The sequence below is a fragment of the Drosophila obscura genome, unplaced genomic scaffold (assembly GCF_018151105.1).
Source record: "Drosophila obscura isolate BZ-5 IFL unplaced genomic scaffold, ASM1815110v1 contig_192, whole genome shotgun sequence".
Taxonomy (NCBI): Eukaryota; Metazoa; Arthropoda; class Insecta; order Diptera; family Drosophilidae; genus Drosophila; species Drosophila obscura.
In genome coordinates, this window is record NW_024542781.1 from 1190966 (window position 1) to 1208073 (window position 17108).

Sequence of the window (17108 nt, forward strand, 5' to 3'; positions counted from 1 at the left end):
ATATTTGGATTTTTGCTTGTTTCCCCTACCTTTTGGCTTTATTTTATTTGCACTCTCAAGTGTTGCCTAGATGTACGAATATTCCTCGTTAGTCTTTCGTTTTTGTTTCGTCGTCCCTTTTGCCGCTCATTTTTCAAGTGCCAACAATTTTGGGTTTATTAAATTTGGTTAAACCCTTCCGGTGGTGCCTGACCTACATCAAAAATCGGTTCGCAGTTCCATCTCCGATTCCATGAACCTGGCCAAAATGTTGCTAAATTTGTTAACCCTTTTGGTTTGGTTCGGTTTGGTATTTCCTCGGCTTTGGCTTTGGCTTTGGCTGGCTATGGCTTTGGCTCCGCTTTGGTTTGGTTTGCTTTTGCTTAACTTTTTACCAACTGTATAAAGTTTCAATTTGTTTGTCCTTTTTTTTTTTTTTGTTGATTTGCTTTGCTTTGCTTTGGTTTCGAATATTTTTTGTTTTCTGTTTTCAGTTTTGTGTTTGTGTTTGGCGCATCCTTTCCACAGGCCGCACACAACACAAACACCACTCTGTGCAGTCTTCTTCCCTGAAATGGCAATTTAACAATGAAAAATTAAAAGAAAATTCCAACTTTTTCCTTCTCTTTGGCTCTCGGCTGGCGGTGTGCAAAAGAGGCTTATTTCTCATTGCAGACATCGTATCGGATCGGGTCCACCTAAGTAATTACAGTTGAATGCTGAATGCTGAATGCTGACTACAAACAAAGTAGACAACGACACACACATAGTGTGGGGTGCCAGAAAGAGCAATAAGAGTCGGGGATATGGATAGGCAAAGAGAGAGCGAGTGCGAAGAGTGAATTAAATGGTGTGCAAAAGAGATAGCTATTGTATTTCCTTTGCCGGAAAAAGGGTTTTACCCCAGCAAATATTTAACAGCCCAGCCCCATTTGTCATCGGAACATTTCGCTGCCTTTTTGTTTGGTTTGTTTTGTTTTTTGTGTACTTTTTTTTTAGAGTTTTTTTCCCAACCGTTTTGGCTGTTTTTTCCGCTAGCGTGGCTGTGCATTTTTTCGGGGCCCTGTGATGTTTAATTAATTAGAGCTCTTATAAATATTAAATTGCAAATTGTCGCCAGGGGAACGCAGGCGGTCCGAGCAATCAAAGTGCGCTCAATGGCTTATCGATAGTTTGATCGAATGAATAATTGGCCAGGGTCGACAGAACAGATCCCTCTGCTGCGAAATTGTTTAAATAATCCACTGATCCACTTATGAAGCGTTGCTGGTAGGTTGGGGAGCGGAGTTAGATATGGTTTTGCATAACAATGCGCATTTTCCATGCCCCAATAAGTAGGCAACATAAATAATTTTTCACTTTGCTCACTGACACACGCACACACACACACACACATAGACACAGAGAGACAAGGACGTAAGCACAGTGAAAGCTCTTTTAAAATATCATTAGCATACACACAAACCTACAGCTGAGACACCTCCCCCCAGCCTCCACCCCCACACATTTGAGAAGATTTAAAGCATTTTTCATGTTGCCTTTTGCCACTTTTGCCTTCGCTTATGTCAACTGGATATATGGCCAACAAATACATACATAAATATTCACCCCCCACCACCTTCTTTCACGCTCTCACCACTCTTTTCTCTCTCTCTACGTCCCACTGGTGCTCTCTGCTTTTCTGTATAACCTCTCGTTGCACGCATCTTTTATGTGTGTGTTTGTTGCTGGCCGACAAAATTTACAACGGAACCAAAAAGTTATGAAACTCATTAAAACACGAAACTAATTCAAACACCCCGGGCCTAATTGCCAAAAACTCCACTCCACTCCAAGCCAAGCCCAGCCCAGCCAAGCCAAGCCAAGGCCAACACGGTGGAGTGGGAGACAGAGAGGGTGAAGAGAGGGGTGGTGCCGCTGCCTGAACGATTCCGCTGGCGAATCCAAAAAATTATTTAGCGTTAATTTCCATAGAAAAATGTGCGCGTCAACAGAAATTAAGTGTCCCAGCTAATTTAACACAGTGCCTGGGTCAGCGCCCAGGCATCTCTCACTCTCTCTCTGTCTCTCACTCAGCCTCTCTGTGGCATCATGTGGCCCTCTCTATCGTTCGTTAGCTTGGGTGTCCGCTCCTGGAGCGCATCGCAGCTGGTGGCGGCCGCAGATGCCTGCGACGCGTTAGAATACTTACAATTTTAATTTGAATAATTTTGCAGGCTTTAAACGTAAATTACCCTGGCATTATTTTTTTTTCTCTTCTCTTCTCTACTCTACCCTGCCGTTGCCTTTGCATAATATGTTTTGTGGGTCTGGATAGACCGCCCACCCCCCTCTATAGCTTATTTTTTTGTGCATAAGCATTTTGAAAGATTAAACTTGGCGTACTTGAATGTTATTACACGTACCACCGCCAGTGCCAGTGCCAGTGCCAGTGCCAGTGGCAGCGCCAGCGCCAACACTTTCATTTATGATTATTTTTTTTATGCCCGAAACCTAAAAAAAAGGGAGACTAAGAACCCAAACCCCTGCTCGGGCCCAAACCCCACCCGGGGCCCCAATTGTCGGCGACCTGCCCCCGCAGTACCAGCAGCAGCAGCAAGCCATACAGAAAAATCACACATCGTTAGCTCAGCAGTTTTTTTTTGTTCGGTTCCCTTCGGTTTTTCCTCTTTTTTTCCGCTTGTGGGGCATGTGCGTCTGTGCCCTTGCCCCAGTGGCAGTGAGGCAACGCTCAGCACTCCTATCCGGGGTCCCATATCGCGGCATTTATTTTCCTTTCTTTCTTTCTTATTTTTTGCTGCTGTTGCTGCTCCTTCGCCTGTAGAATTTTGCTTCTATAAAAATTGCTTTGCTTGCTCCTCTCAGTCACTCAGCCTCATGGCTGGAAGTAGTCCTTGTCGCTCGCCGCTGCTGCCTGATGCCAGTCCTGGAGCCAGCTCTGTAGCAGTTGGGGGGTGTCCATATCTGTCTTCGACCAGCTGTCCCATTTGAGTTCTATGAAAACATTTCAGAGAACACCAAAAACGATAGCACTGTATTAGTTGGAGTTCGATGGAGTAGACAGGCAACTCAAAACAGGGAATGCTCTTTGTCATAGAACTCACAAAGAAGAATCGATAGATAGACAGACAGATAGAAAGATAGATAGATGGATAGACAGATAGTTGGATAGATGAATACGCATGGATAGCATCTAGCTTGTTAGCCTGCTCCTTACGTGTCCAGACAATATTCGACAGAAATATCATAAAGCCAAACGATTTCTAGACAATATTTTAGTTGCTATTTGTTCTTCGCCTCCTCCTCCTCCTCCTCCTAGAATGTAGCTTCAGGTCTTGAATTCTGGGAACTCTACTTGTAGCGTCCCAAACTCAACCTTTTCCCCCTGTTTACCTCCGCACCCCACAGAGCTAACATACCCTTTTTTATCTTCAGGGTATGCAACACGAACACATTGAAGCATGTGGAAACACGCATACGCCTCGTAGACAGCGGGAAGCTTTATGCTCATAGGTTTTAATCTATATGTGTGTGTGTGTGTGTGTGTATCTGTGTGAATGTGTAGCTCTGTGTGCGTGGGTGAGGGTTGTGTGCTCCCAAAGTTTCTTTATTTAATTCAGTGAACTGTAAAATGTGCTGAAATGTTAGATTATTGCTTTTGCGCCCGGGACCACCCCCACTTAACCAGAGACTAGTGCTCTTGGCTAGCGTCCTCTCCCACACCCTCTCATGTTTCCCTTCTCTTCTTTTCGTTGGGACTCAATCTTCTTGCGCTTCGTAATGCTGCTGCTGCCGCTGCTGCTGGTTCCTTTTCCACTTTGTGCCCCTTCCGCTCTTTTTGTGTGTGTGTGTGTGTGTGTCTGAGTCCTGTGCTATTGCTGGCCCTCGCCGCTGTTTCGTTTCTCTTTGGGGCATAACAATTTCCCACTGCACTCCTTTCACGGAGATAATGCGTTGATAACCTAGCATGCCACCCGCCTCCCGCCATCCGGCACCACCACCGCCACCACACCCACCGCAACAACAGCGAAAAGGAAAACCCAAAAGAAAAGGCAACAGAAGAAGTAAAGCTGCGAAGAGAAGGGGGTAAATGGGGAGAGAAAAATTGGGCAATTTGCTTACACACAAAGTAAGAAAATGAACACAAAAAAATACTCGCAGAGAGAACGCTCGACAAAGAATTTTTTGGCAGGGGGAAGACCTTTTTTTAAGTTGATGGAACGGCAATGAAAGGTTAACGGGACACGTGCTGCGTGCCTGGCCACGGCGCGAGGCGAGGCGAGCAGCAAAAAAGCGGACTCGACTCGTTTGAATTTTTCCATTTTCACCCCTCAACAGCTGATTATTATTTATCATTTCGTTCTGGGCCCATTTTCGTTCTCCCTCACACAGCAAAATGAATTAAAAATAATATTTCAAAATTAGCTCAAGATTCAATCAGACTATTTCTGAATGGGGTCTGTCTGTCGTCTGTCGTCTGTCGGGGCTCGCTCCGTAGCTATCTGTTTAGCCAGTGAACAATTTCCCCTGCTCTCTGATGAGCGTATTCCCCTCCATCTTCAGCCCCTTCTGCTGTTTCTTGCGCCATAAGAAGTTGATTGCTTGGCTGGCGCTTGGTCCCTTCATGAAAAATTCCGTGCATGCATTGACCAAATTTTTCTTAGTCCAATAATCTTAATGACGAAACTTAAAATTTACGTGAGCTGCGTTGAATTATTCGCGCCTTCCCGTACGCCTGGATAGGGGGATTACCTGTTCGGGTCCTGTCCTGTCCTGTCGCTGGCTTGGCTTGGCTTGGCTTGGCTGGTTTGCATAAAGATATGCTATATATTAAAAATCTACCAAAAGATGCGGTTCAGCGGATGAAAAGCGGAGCACGGAGCACGAATGACAGGACAGGGCACGACGAGGGCAGGGGATCAGCTCTGCCGCTGGGGTGGCTCGACAGACAGAACAGCCAGACAGACAGACAGAACCCGCTATGTATATCAATATAAGCGCGACAAGGAGCTCTGCAAATTGGGGTCGACAGCATCGACAATGGCTCGGCAGCGGCGGAGGCAGCAAACAAAGTGTTGAGCAGATTGGCTTTTCGACGGGTCCCGACATTGGACGGACGGACGGATAGAAGGATGGATGGGATACACTCGAAAAAATGTAAGACGAGTAAGAAATGGAAGCGTTGGCGTTGGCTCTCTGGAATTTCGATTTTTAATCAACTTAAGATAGTGCGTTCAAAGGATTTTCATACATTTATTCAGAGCAATAGTGGCCGAGCTTTAAATTTGTTTCTTCTAATTAGTATTCAGTGGATGGCCCGGGACTCACTCGCTCGCTCGCTCTCTCTCTCTATCGGTAAGTGGGGCAATGCAGCGACTGAAATTGGCATTTAAGATGCGCCCAGCGACTCCTTTTCGATGGGCCATGGGCCATGGGCCATGGGTGTCGACGCCTTGCCACTTGCCGCAGCTACAGCCTCAGCCTCCGCCTCTGCTCCACCTCCCAATGAGATGCCGCGACCGGCTGCCATTGCTGTTTATGTCCTTGCCCGTCTGTCTGCTCTGCTCTGCTCGTTCGTGCCTAACGAGTTGCACTCCAGCAAGAGAGCTACAAGCGGAAAAAAACAAAATAAGATACCGCTCCTGGCAATGGGCTCCGCTCCAGACAGGCGACGACGGGCAATGGGCGATGGGCGATGTCGATGGAATGGATAACCAACTTGGTGGATGCCTCGTTGACTTCGTTTGATTCCTTGCCTGGCCCCCCATGGCGGTTCTGCAATGAGTGACAGAGAGAGTGAGAGAGACAGAGATGTTTGGAGAGTCCTTCGCCTTGGTTTCATCCTGTTTCATTGCTCTCCCCAGTGATTGTTTGGCTGCTTGTTTCGCCACAGATTGTTGATGTTCGATTTAATTTTAGCTCTGCTGATTTTTGCGTTATTTATTTTATTATAATACCCTTTACATTTAACGGCGCGATAAGGCATATTGACTTTGACATTAATTGCGGGCCGCCCAACTAGAGAGAGAGAGAGAGAGTGATGGCGCAGAGGTAGAGACAATGAGAGGGGATAGAGATGGCGGATAGAGACAGGCCCCGAAGGCAGTTTCCTGCCACTTGAGCACGCATTTTATTGGCGGTCATTAACGTCAGCATCAAGTCCCGAAAGGGATGGATGCCATCTGCACGAGCCCAAGTGTGGGTGAGCTGCTTCTGTGCTGTGCCCTTCAGTGGGCTCTGAGAACTGTGGGCCGCTGCCGTCTTGTGGGGCTGGTGGCGGATGTGGTGACAGGTGATGGGCCCTGGGAATGGATGGGGGGTGGCTCTGGAGGTGGCTGCTGTGGCTTAATTGCTGATTTGTTGTCTTGGCTGTGTAGCCATCGAGGTAATTGCATTCGTGTGGCAAATATTCGAGACGCCAGTGGAAGTCATTAAATTTAATCACCTTAAAACTAATTCAAGGAAGTCAACTAATTACAGCTGAAGATTGAGATGTGGAGGTGCAGACGTAGACGTAGACGACGGCAACGGCAACGGCGCAGATGGTGTTGGGAAAGACTGAGCAGAGCAGATTCAGTTAACGTGTTGATAAGTTGCCATTGTTTGCTTAAGGCTTTAAGCCACGTTTCCAATGACAATACACTCGTCGAAAAGTTTCCAAGATGAAGTACTATCCGAATAGAAATAACCCACACACAAATACTGAAAATTACTTACACATGCAACGAATATACGTACAATAATAATTCGAGTTTTTGTGGCTTTTCTGGTGGTGGGAAAAATCCATTAAAATTATTTTAAGTCACTCTTATAACTGCTGACGCTTCTCTCAGAAGAAAAAGTTATCCCTTAAAATGTATATAGCGAAGTTCTATAGGGATCTATCACTTAAGTTCGATATATAACCCAATGGCTGTGACGGAAACTGCGTTTCCAGCTGCCATTTCCCTCAGTGTGTGTGGCAATTATATTTGTCCATTCGCTGGACGACTTTGGCCAGGATATTGAGGATATTTTACCAGCACACACACACACACACGCACCCACACACTCGCACACATTATAATAATAATCAAACAATGGAAATGGGAAAACAATGGAGTTTCATTTTCATTTTCATGGCTGGCAATTTAGCTCTACGGATCCTTAAGTAGCTCTTGGCAAATGGCTCACACAAAATGGATGAGGTCGGGAGTCGGATGTGTTGGGGATGTGCGTCTGTTGAGGGGGGAGCAGGAAGCAGGCAGCAGGCACCAGGCACCAGGGGCCACATTTGTGTGCACTTCTTGTGCGCTAATCTTTAAACCTGGCCGAGCGCAGGACCACCGCAGGAACTCCCCCTCCTGCCAGTCCCCACCTCTCGGACTGAGCTCGTAGTGGAGTGTCTTAAGCAGTCGCAAACACACTCATAAATATTCATACGAGCTCGGGAGTATTTGCAATTGCTTTGGCTCTCTCTTTCTGGCTTACTCTTTGGTCTTTGTGTGGGAGTCCATGTCCACATCTGTGTCCGTGTCCGTGTCCGTGTCTGTACCTCGTACCGTGCCTCGTCGTGCTACCGTTGACATTGCAAATAGAAACAGACAATGAGAATAGCATCCAAAGATATACGAGTGAGTCGAGTCGAGTCGAGTCTCTCTGTGTGTGCGAGTCCTTAAGCTGGTTCCGTTTCTCTGAGGAGCAGGGTGGAGGAAACACGGAGGGAACACGTGCCTAATCAAATGCCAAATTAAAATTATCTTGGAATTGTGTGTGTTTATTTTTAGAGGTGGCTTTTGTCTCCTGTTGGTGGCTGGGGCGGCTGGGGCGTCTTCTTTTCCGCATTCCGCATTCCGCTTTCCTATTCCGTTTTCCTTTCGATTCGCCTTCTGTTGTAATCTGGCGAAATCTCTGAGAGACTTTCGGGGATTAGCTTACTAAATGCCCAACTTCTGTGTCAAAATGTGTTCAATGTGTGTGCGAATACATTGTACAACTGTGTGTGTGTGTGTGTGTTTGTACGGCCTTTACAATTTAACGCACTGCCAAGTTCAAATACACACAAAGGCAAACCGACCCACAAAAATAAATAACACAACCGAAGAAAGGCGCCTCAAATTGTTGCCCCCTGTGTATGTGTGTGTGAGTGCTGGGGGGTGGGGGCACCCCGCCCACTCACGCCTCCGTTAACAATAATTTACGCAACTTTGCTCCTCTTTTGTAAAAAAGAAAGAAATACATATATATATACGAGTATAACATACAAAAGCCCCCGAAGGGTACAGACGTCAGGCGGGGCAAATTTCATAGTAAAAGACCATTATAATATGCTCCAGAGACCGAGAGCGGGCCCAGAGCTGGCTGGGCAAAACAATAAATGTGCTACGAACATTTGTCAAAATACCAAAACCCCCCCGAACCCCCTTCTGTCCAAAAAACTCTCGAGCCAATCCAAAACTGAAGAGCAGAGAACAGAACCCCAAGCGAGAACCTCAAAGCAAAACCACAAGGCACTGGTTTTGGTTTTGGTTTTGGTTCTGTTTTTGGCTTTTTTGGAAAGTTGAACAAAACAATCTTGGTTCAATATTTTATTATCGTAATTTAATATTTCGTTTCGCCAGGCGTCATGTCAACGCCACCGCCAGAACGAACAACGAACATTCCCCCGCAATCAGCCAGCATGCCCCGAGGCTCATCCTCAGCTCAGCCTTGGCCTTTGTCTGGTCTGGGCTGGCTTGGGCTGGCGTCGGCTGTGCTGTGCTGGGCACACTTACTTTTTTGACGCACTGTTTAATATTTATTAAAAAGTCATGTGCGTGCGCGCTGCATCGCCAGGGAATTACAATATTTGTCCTTGGCTGTGGTGGCGGCGGCGGCGACAAAAAAAACACAAAATGGCAAAGCAGCTTAGCAGGGATTCAGGGTCTCAATCTGAAGAGGAATCTGCTCTAGTATCGTGTGTGTGTGTGTGTGTGTGTGGGTGTTCTGGCATGCATGTGGGTGGGTGTGTATGAGAGTGTATCTTTGTATCTGTTGTTGCGGTATAAAGTAATTGCTTTCAATGCTCGCTGCTAAAACAGCTGTCGGCTGCCTCCAACTTCCTCTCTCTGTCACTTTAGTGGATGCCTCTCCCTGCCACCCTCACTCTCTCTCCAGCCCCTTGTGTCCTGCCGCCTGTCTGTCTCATCCGCTTGGCTGTAATTTCGTTTTTACGTCTTTGAAATTTTGCATTTGTTTCATCGAACGCCTTCATTACATTATATAGAACTGACAAGTGAGGCGGAATCGAGCCTGTGCCTCGGGTACAGTGGGATAAATTCGTTGCAGACTGGATAGAGCGTAAAATGGATGCATTCCCACTCATGGAAAGTGATCCCCCCATGGCATGTGCAACCAAAAATAAATGTCTTTATCAACCATCAAGCAGAAAAGCCAAGATTAAGTATACGTATTCCCATCCCATCCGGAAATGGCCATCCATCCCTCCAAGCTTCCTGCAGGAATGGACTTACGTAGCCTGGCTGGCGATGGCGATGATTCGATTGATTAACAAATGAATGATTCAGGCGGGCAATCACTTTGTTGCCACTGAATTTTTAAATGATTATGGCGCCGCCTCTCGGCCGTGCCGTGCCAGAAATTCCACTCAACTTTTACTCAATTAAGTGTTTACTTAAACTGAAAATCAATGTTTATGCCTCATTTACCAATCTTCTGCCCATTGTGCATGATGCCGGGTGGTCCGAGACCAGCAACAGCAGCAGCACAGCAGCAGCAGGCGGAACAGCAACATGGACAAGGACGTGGACGTGGACGTGCACGAAGGTTGAGGGAATGGCGGATGTGTGTGTGTATGTGTGTGTGTGGGGGGTATGGGGCGATCCTTCGACAGTCACGAAAAGGAATGCATGAGCCGCTCTGCTTGTCATTTAGTATGTAAATTGAGATAAATCGTTTCTCGTGCCTGCCACACAAACAAAGATACACACACACACACTTACATGTGTGTGGCTGGCATCCTTTGTACATAAATACGTACATATGTATGTATGCTGTGTACATAGCTTGCTACATATGTATTACATATGTAGAGGCCATTTAAGTACATAAGGCAAAGTGTAAGTAACACGTCCTTACACCAACAACAAAAGCAACATTTCCGTCTCCGTCTGCGTCTCTGCCTCTGCCTCTGCCTCCCATCGTTGTCGTTGCCACCATGTCCGCCGCATCGCATCGCGTCGCGTCGGCGGCTGTCGCTGATGTATGGCGAACGCGACGGCATACGGTGCGTATGAGTTATTTCCACAGACGAGCCCATTTTATTATTAAAAAAGGCAGCAGCAGCAGCAGCCAGGAAGAGCCAAGGCGTAGGCGTTGGCGGTGATAGGGGCGAGGGTGTGGGGTGCTGCAAGTCGCGTGGCAAGTGGTGGCGGCGCTGCTGCTGCTGCACAACTCAAGCGTGACGAGCTTTGATGTTTAAATGACTGCAACGGCTGACGGCTGGTGGGTGTTTGCTGCTGCTGTTGCTGCCTCTGCTGATGTCTGTGCTGCAATGGTGTGTCGGCTGTGGGCTGTGTGGGGTATGGGGTGTGGCCTCCATTGGTGCCGCACGCCACTTGAAGCCTTAAGTGCATAATTGACTTAATTAGCCACCAAAACGGCGTTAGTGCAACAGCAAAGCACCCCAAGAGCAGAGGAAACGCAGCAGAAGCAGCAGAAGCAGCAGCAGCAGTACAGTGCACCCCCCGTCAGACCGTCAGTCCGCCAGTGCGTCAGGCAGGCGGCTCTGGCGTGGTCGATGCTCCTTGGAGGCGCAGCTCAAGGACTCGAAAGTTCCGAGAGTACCGTTGCATATTCCCTCAACATACTCGAGTCTCTCGCTATCCCCCTCTGTCCTACTCTCTCTCTCTCTCACTCGCTCTTTGTGTGACCCCCCACCCCCCCGAACCCTTCTTTCTAGCCGTTTTCGTTGTTGGCAAACTGATTAATCGCTAAGCGCTTGGTAAGCACTTTTGTGCCATGCCATGGCATGAGCCTCGGCAACGGCCGCGACCTCAGCTGTAACCCTTTCCCCGGCCATGCCACGCCACGCCCCGCCCTTCCCCCTTCCCCCACCATCTTGCTCACAAATCACGAGAGGGTACATGGCGCCCGTTTAATGCGCTTATAAATTTGTTTTTCGCCCCTGCAAATTTACTTGCTCTAGAATTTGCACCTTCTCCGCGCCAGCTCTCAAATCACGATACCCCCCAAACCCAAACCCAGTCCCACTTTTCTCAATTCCTCTCCCCACCATTGTGCCCAATCCCCAAAGCCAAGCCCTACAACTCCCTACCCCCTTTTGGCTGTCGATGTCGGCTTGTTTTTGGCTCTGTTGCGAAAAAGCTATCGATTATTTATTCAGCAACGCAACAAATGCAACAAAAAGTTGGTCAAAATTTACGTGGCAATATTTGGTGGGGTGGGGGGTAGGACTCCCCGTCTCATGGCTCCTCCTCCTGCTCTGCTCTGCTCCGCTCCGCTCCGCTCTGGGGTGGCATCAGATAGTGGCCCTTGTACAGTGTTAACTGCGTGAATTTGTGGGCGCTACGTGAGAGAGATCTTGTCTTCCCATAAGCTGGAGCAAGTTTCGGGGGCTAAGAGAGAGAATGGTAGGTAACTTTTTGGGGCTAAGAGAAGAGTGTGGGTAACTTTCTGGCACAGGTAATTTGTGGAGCATATTGTATGTGGCTTGGGAATTTCCTCTGATATGTAAATTACGGCAATCTAATTGGGCAATTAAACGGGAATATATTTCTGCAAAAAAGAAGAATTTCTCCTATGGCTGTTCTGAGTATATTCCCCAGGAGCTTCATGATTATTTATTAACTATCTCCGCTCCTATCAATTTCATGGAAACTCTTTTCGCCTTTAAATCCATTTACATCCTTCAATTAAATTCTTTTGAGATTTTTCCTTCCCCCATTTAAACTCGCTTTGCATTTCACTTACTTCTAGCCGTGGCTTCCTGTTGCCAGTGCTTGTGTCCGCCACATTTAATTGGCAACAAAATCTTAATTGTATTTTCCTGTAATTTTCCCTCTCATTATCTCGCCAAGGCAGGCAGCACTGTACTTGAGCCCCGACGCCACTACGTGATAAGTGCGATTCATTTAGAAGCACACTCACAGCTCCAGAGCGCCACGACCTCGTACAACCCATGCCACGTGCCACATGCCACCCTGCCCCCCCCCATGCAGCCCCCCACTTTGTGAGCCAGAATCCATTTATGCCCGTTTATGCTACGTAGAGTCCCGTCCCTACCTGCCATCCATCCGCTCTCCATCCGCAACCCCTCGAATAGGCATAGGCAGAGGCAGAGGCCTGGCCGTTCGTTTTTTTGTTTGTTTACGAGTATTTTTGTCGGGATATGTGGGTCGGTAATTGCTTTGCAAAGAAATAGAGCATAACAAATGTTACGTGGCGAAAGTTTATATTCCTTTAGGCTGAAGGCCCAGGACCAGGCACAGGACCAGGCACAGGCGCGGTCTGTACGAGCGCTGATGGAAAATGGGAAAATGAACCACAAAAAAAAGGAATCCAAGGGAGAGACTCTACTCGGCTCCACTAAGCGCGTAATCGAAGTTTCACTTAGCAAATCAGTTGGCAAAAGTTTGCGCAACGCTTTTCACCACCTAAAAGAGACTGCGGCCCAGACGAACGAAATTAGCGTGGAAACTAGGGAGGGGAGGCAGAGCAGGCAGGCGACCGCAACAATTTGCAAAGTGAATTAACATGCCAACATCCTTAGCCGCCGCAACAAGCGAAAACTTCACTCTATTCGTAGTCGAAAAAAAAGGCGCCCGAAAATCCACTCTATGCCCAGCCAGAAACTTCAGTCCTGTTCCTACGGTAACTCTGGCTCCTGGCTGTAAACATCCCATGCCATGGGATTCCCCTGCCACACCATTCTCTCAAATTCTGTGGGCTCCCCTGCCACATGATTGCCTCACATTCTATGGGATCCCCTGCCACACCATTCCCTTCCAAGCGATTTGCTACCCTGCCACATCAGTCGCCACTCTATTGTCTGAGGGATCCATCCAGCAACTCCCACGCCCACTCCGCTTCCCCTGGACGTGCGACATGTTAAAGTTTTAATTTGCTATTGACGTCACAATCAGTGCCGCACCAGCGCCGGTTTGGAGTGGGGGCAATTTTTGGGCATTATCTCGAGGGCCATTCGGGAAAATTGGCAGGGAGGCGACACCAGGCCCTGGCTAATTGTTGTGCGCCCCGTGCCAGTGTCCGCTGGCCGAAAAGGCAGTAGAAAATTATAATTTGCATTTATAATTTTATTGACAGTAAAATGTATTTAATTTTGTTGTAGCACCGAGAACGAGTGACAGAGAAAAGGGTTTCCGTCGTGTCCTGTGTGTTTTTCCCCCCTGTGTGTGCCCGTGTTGTTTTGGGGGCAGTGGCAAGTCAACAAGCACCACCACCCACCCACCCAACCAGCCAGCCCCATCATCATCATCAGCAGCAGCAGCAGCAGCAGCAAAGTCCAACAACAGCAAGAGCAACAGCAGTGTGCAAATGCCACATAAAAAATTAAAAAATCTGCAAAATATTTCGACAGCTTTTCAGGCGACAACAGCGGAAACGGCTGACGAGCGCACAAAAGAGAGGACATTCGCTGCGGCGGGGGGTGCTGGTGGTGCTGGGGGTAAGAATTGTCCGGAAAACTGAAAGCGAAAATGAAAGGCTAGCGTAAAACTCGAAAATCCTCTTAATAATTCATAAAACTTTGGAAAACTACTTAACTCTTAAAAGTACTAACTGAATCAAACTAAACTAAAGCGGCTACAAATGGGGAGAGCAGTGCCAGCTAGAGGGTCCTAGCTGGCTGCTGGCTGCTGGTGGCTTGATGGTGGATTCATCTGCTCCCCAACCTCTTCAGGCTGCTCATCCTGAGCTTCAGCTTTAGCTTCAGCTCTGGGTGGCAGCCTAACCAGCTTTTCAGCTTCAGTTTCAGCTTCTGCCTCAGCTCAGCTGTTGAAAATGCGCGCCGCTGGCGACCAACAAAAAACTTTTGAAAGTTTCTCGCTCAAGCGAAACTGGGTCCAGGACATCATCACCATCTTCATCAACATTCCCCATCAGCAGCAGCAGCAGCAGCAGAAGCAGTTCATCATATTTACAGCTTTTGCTAATTTATTTTGCACAGCCCATGAAAAATGCACCAACTCTATGCTTCGGTGTCGTCGTAGTCCGTTGTCCGTTGTCCGTTGTCGTAGTCGCTGTCGTTCCTTTGGTGTTGTCCTTCTGCATCAACTTGGTTTTCTTTTCATTTCGCAACCTCCCCCACATCCCCAAGTCTCCTACTCTGTGCCCCCACTGCCCAGCAGGGATTGCGTATTTATAAGCTAATTTCCAAGCGTCTTACAAATCCTCTCCTGCACCTCGCACCCACGACCAGCAGGGCCAGCACGACCAGCAGGACAAGCACGACCGGCACGAGTATTCCCCGAAAAGTTGAAACTTAGCTCACTGAGCCACCGAAGCGATTTGCCAACTTTCCGGGGCCATTGAAAATTTGTGAATGTAACCCGGGGAGTCTAATTGTTAGATGAGGAAAATCTGTTTTGGGTTGTTGTGCAGACGGGAGGGGGTTGCGAAATCCATAAAGCTTGCAACATCCTTTTGCTTGTGGCACTGCCACCGCTCCCCTTCCGCACCCTGCCTGCTGTCCTGGCCAAAAATGTAATATCCAAAAACTGAATCCCAAATGAAGGTACAGAGAATTCACTTTATCCCCCGATCCAAGCCTGACACACCGTCCCCCAACGCTGGTCGCAATGGACACTGCCTCTCCGCCGGACTTTTCCTTCGTGTCCTCCTCCTCCGGCACCTCCAGCGAGTTTGGCCAGTTCGCGGATGGATTCCATCAAAGCTCAAAGTTGATGTTTATTGCTTTTTGGACCTTCCCCTTTCGCCACTTGCCACTCGCCAATCGCTCTGTCTGTCGCTGCCTCCGACTCTTTCTGTGCGGCCAGTGTCTGGCCCTTTTCCGATCCTAATTGGGTTAGTTGGTTTGCACTTTGCCGGCAAGTAATTAACACAACTTGTCGATGCTTAAAGAAACCAAAAAAAAAAGAGAGACGAGCAATCATTGAAATTGGACAACGAGTAATTAAAGAGCATCGTGGTAATCTCAAAGAATGGAAATGGCTCTAGTTTTGATCTCTCTCTCTGTGTGTGTGTGTGTGTGTGCATGAGGTTTATTTATGGCAGAGATGGAGATACTTTGGCCCCTTGGAGCCTATGGCAAAATCAACGATTATCTTTTATGGCAATGGGCTGCGTTCTAGATAAGAATAATATGGCAAGGGAATAGGAAAAGTTTCCTTGGCATAGGATGGGATAGTGGACGCATTCCCTAAGCTTGAAGGTTTTATCTTCTTTGAAGTTTCCCAGTGAAAGCTGCAGCCAAAACTGAGTGGATTTATCTTCATACAAATACTTGAACTTAAACCCTAAAAATGTAATCCAATCGAAGAAATTAATTGGCAACTCATCTGTAACCATACGCATCTTTCTTTTAAGTCTATTAATAAACCCAGACTAGACAGTTATATTTTCATCTTTCCTTTCTCTCTGTTATTAAAGCTCTGAGAACACAAAGCAAAGGCAATTCATGCTGACTTCAAGGGCAGAAGAGAACTGAATGCAACAGAACAGAACAGAACAGATGCTGTTTGGCTGATAAACGAATTGGTTTTGTGTTCTTTCTGAAGAGCCATTTGGGCTTTCATTTGGCATATGAGAGATTTTCTCGATTAAACATTTAATTAGCTGTTAAATGAACCCTTTGTGTGGGTCTTCGACAGCAACAGCAGCAGCAGCAGCATCATCATCTGCAGAGCGCCCCGCCACGCCATCGCCGCCCCTCTCTCGCATTTCACTCTCCACCATTCTCCACCCGCCGCCGCCTGCACTGACAATCGACGAATGGATTTTCAAACGTTTGACACATAAAACCGTTTTGTGACTCATTAAAGCCGGCAATGTCGCCCATTGTGGGCGTCGCAAATGTGAGTTAATTACACAACACACACACACACATACATACGCTGATGCACACACACAGATACGTGCACACCCACACACCCAGACAGGGAGACAGACACAGTGGAGACACAGGGAGGCACGGTAAAAGGATACGGCGAAAAGCAAAAGGTGCCAGTCGATTGGCTATACAAAAAGGGTTCGGTTACCAAAGTGTGGAACCCAAGTGGATGCTGTCGCGCTGTGGCACTGGCACTGGCACTGGAATATCCCCCTTCCCCACTTCATTTCAAATGCCAAATCGGGCACCCAATGGACGTATTAGAGGGAGTTGGAAGCTCGCTAAAAGCGGGCATAAAAACCGAAATAAAAGTTAAATAAAAATGTTTCGAGCAAAAGTTTGCACACAATCGTTGTCCACTGTCCACTGTCCGGCTGCTCCTTCGGTTTGGCCTCTCTGGAATCTGCCTCTGGCCCTGCCTGGGAGGAGCATTTTGTTGGTAATTTGCAAATCGCCAAATGATCCAAGGAACCTAACTGGCGAGGCGAGCACCAAGGGAATGCTGAGGCGCCAATGTCCTTTGGCCGGCATTGCTTATGCCCTGTTGTACAGCAGGAGGGTATTCCCACTTTTCTAAGCAGTTTGTAACACACTTTGAAGTAGGGGGAGTATAAGGGCAAGTCTTAGACGGAGACTTGAGAGATTTTCCTGCAGTAAAATTCATTCCTTTGAATTTCTCCTTACGATAGTTCTTAGAGGGTATCGCTCCATGGACTTGCTTTATTATCCTCTTTCGCCTGTGTCTCTGTTTTTGGCCCCCGCTATATCCTTTCTGTATCCTTTTTAATATGCAGGCGCTTAAAAACCGCTTAATATTCTTCCGCATTGCTTTGGCCGCATTCAGAGTCTGCGGTTGTGGAGAGCTTGGGCCAAGGAGCACGGACAGGCGACTCCAAATGGGGGGGGACTACGACTGGGCTGGGCTGGGGGTGCAACTAATTTCGGTGTGGCCAGGACACACACAAAGGGATGGCAGACGCAACATCTGGCGGCAAGCAAGTAAATGAATATATGAGTATACGTAGGCAGCCAACGGAATAGC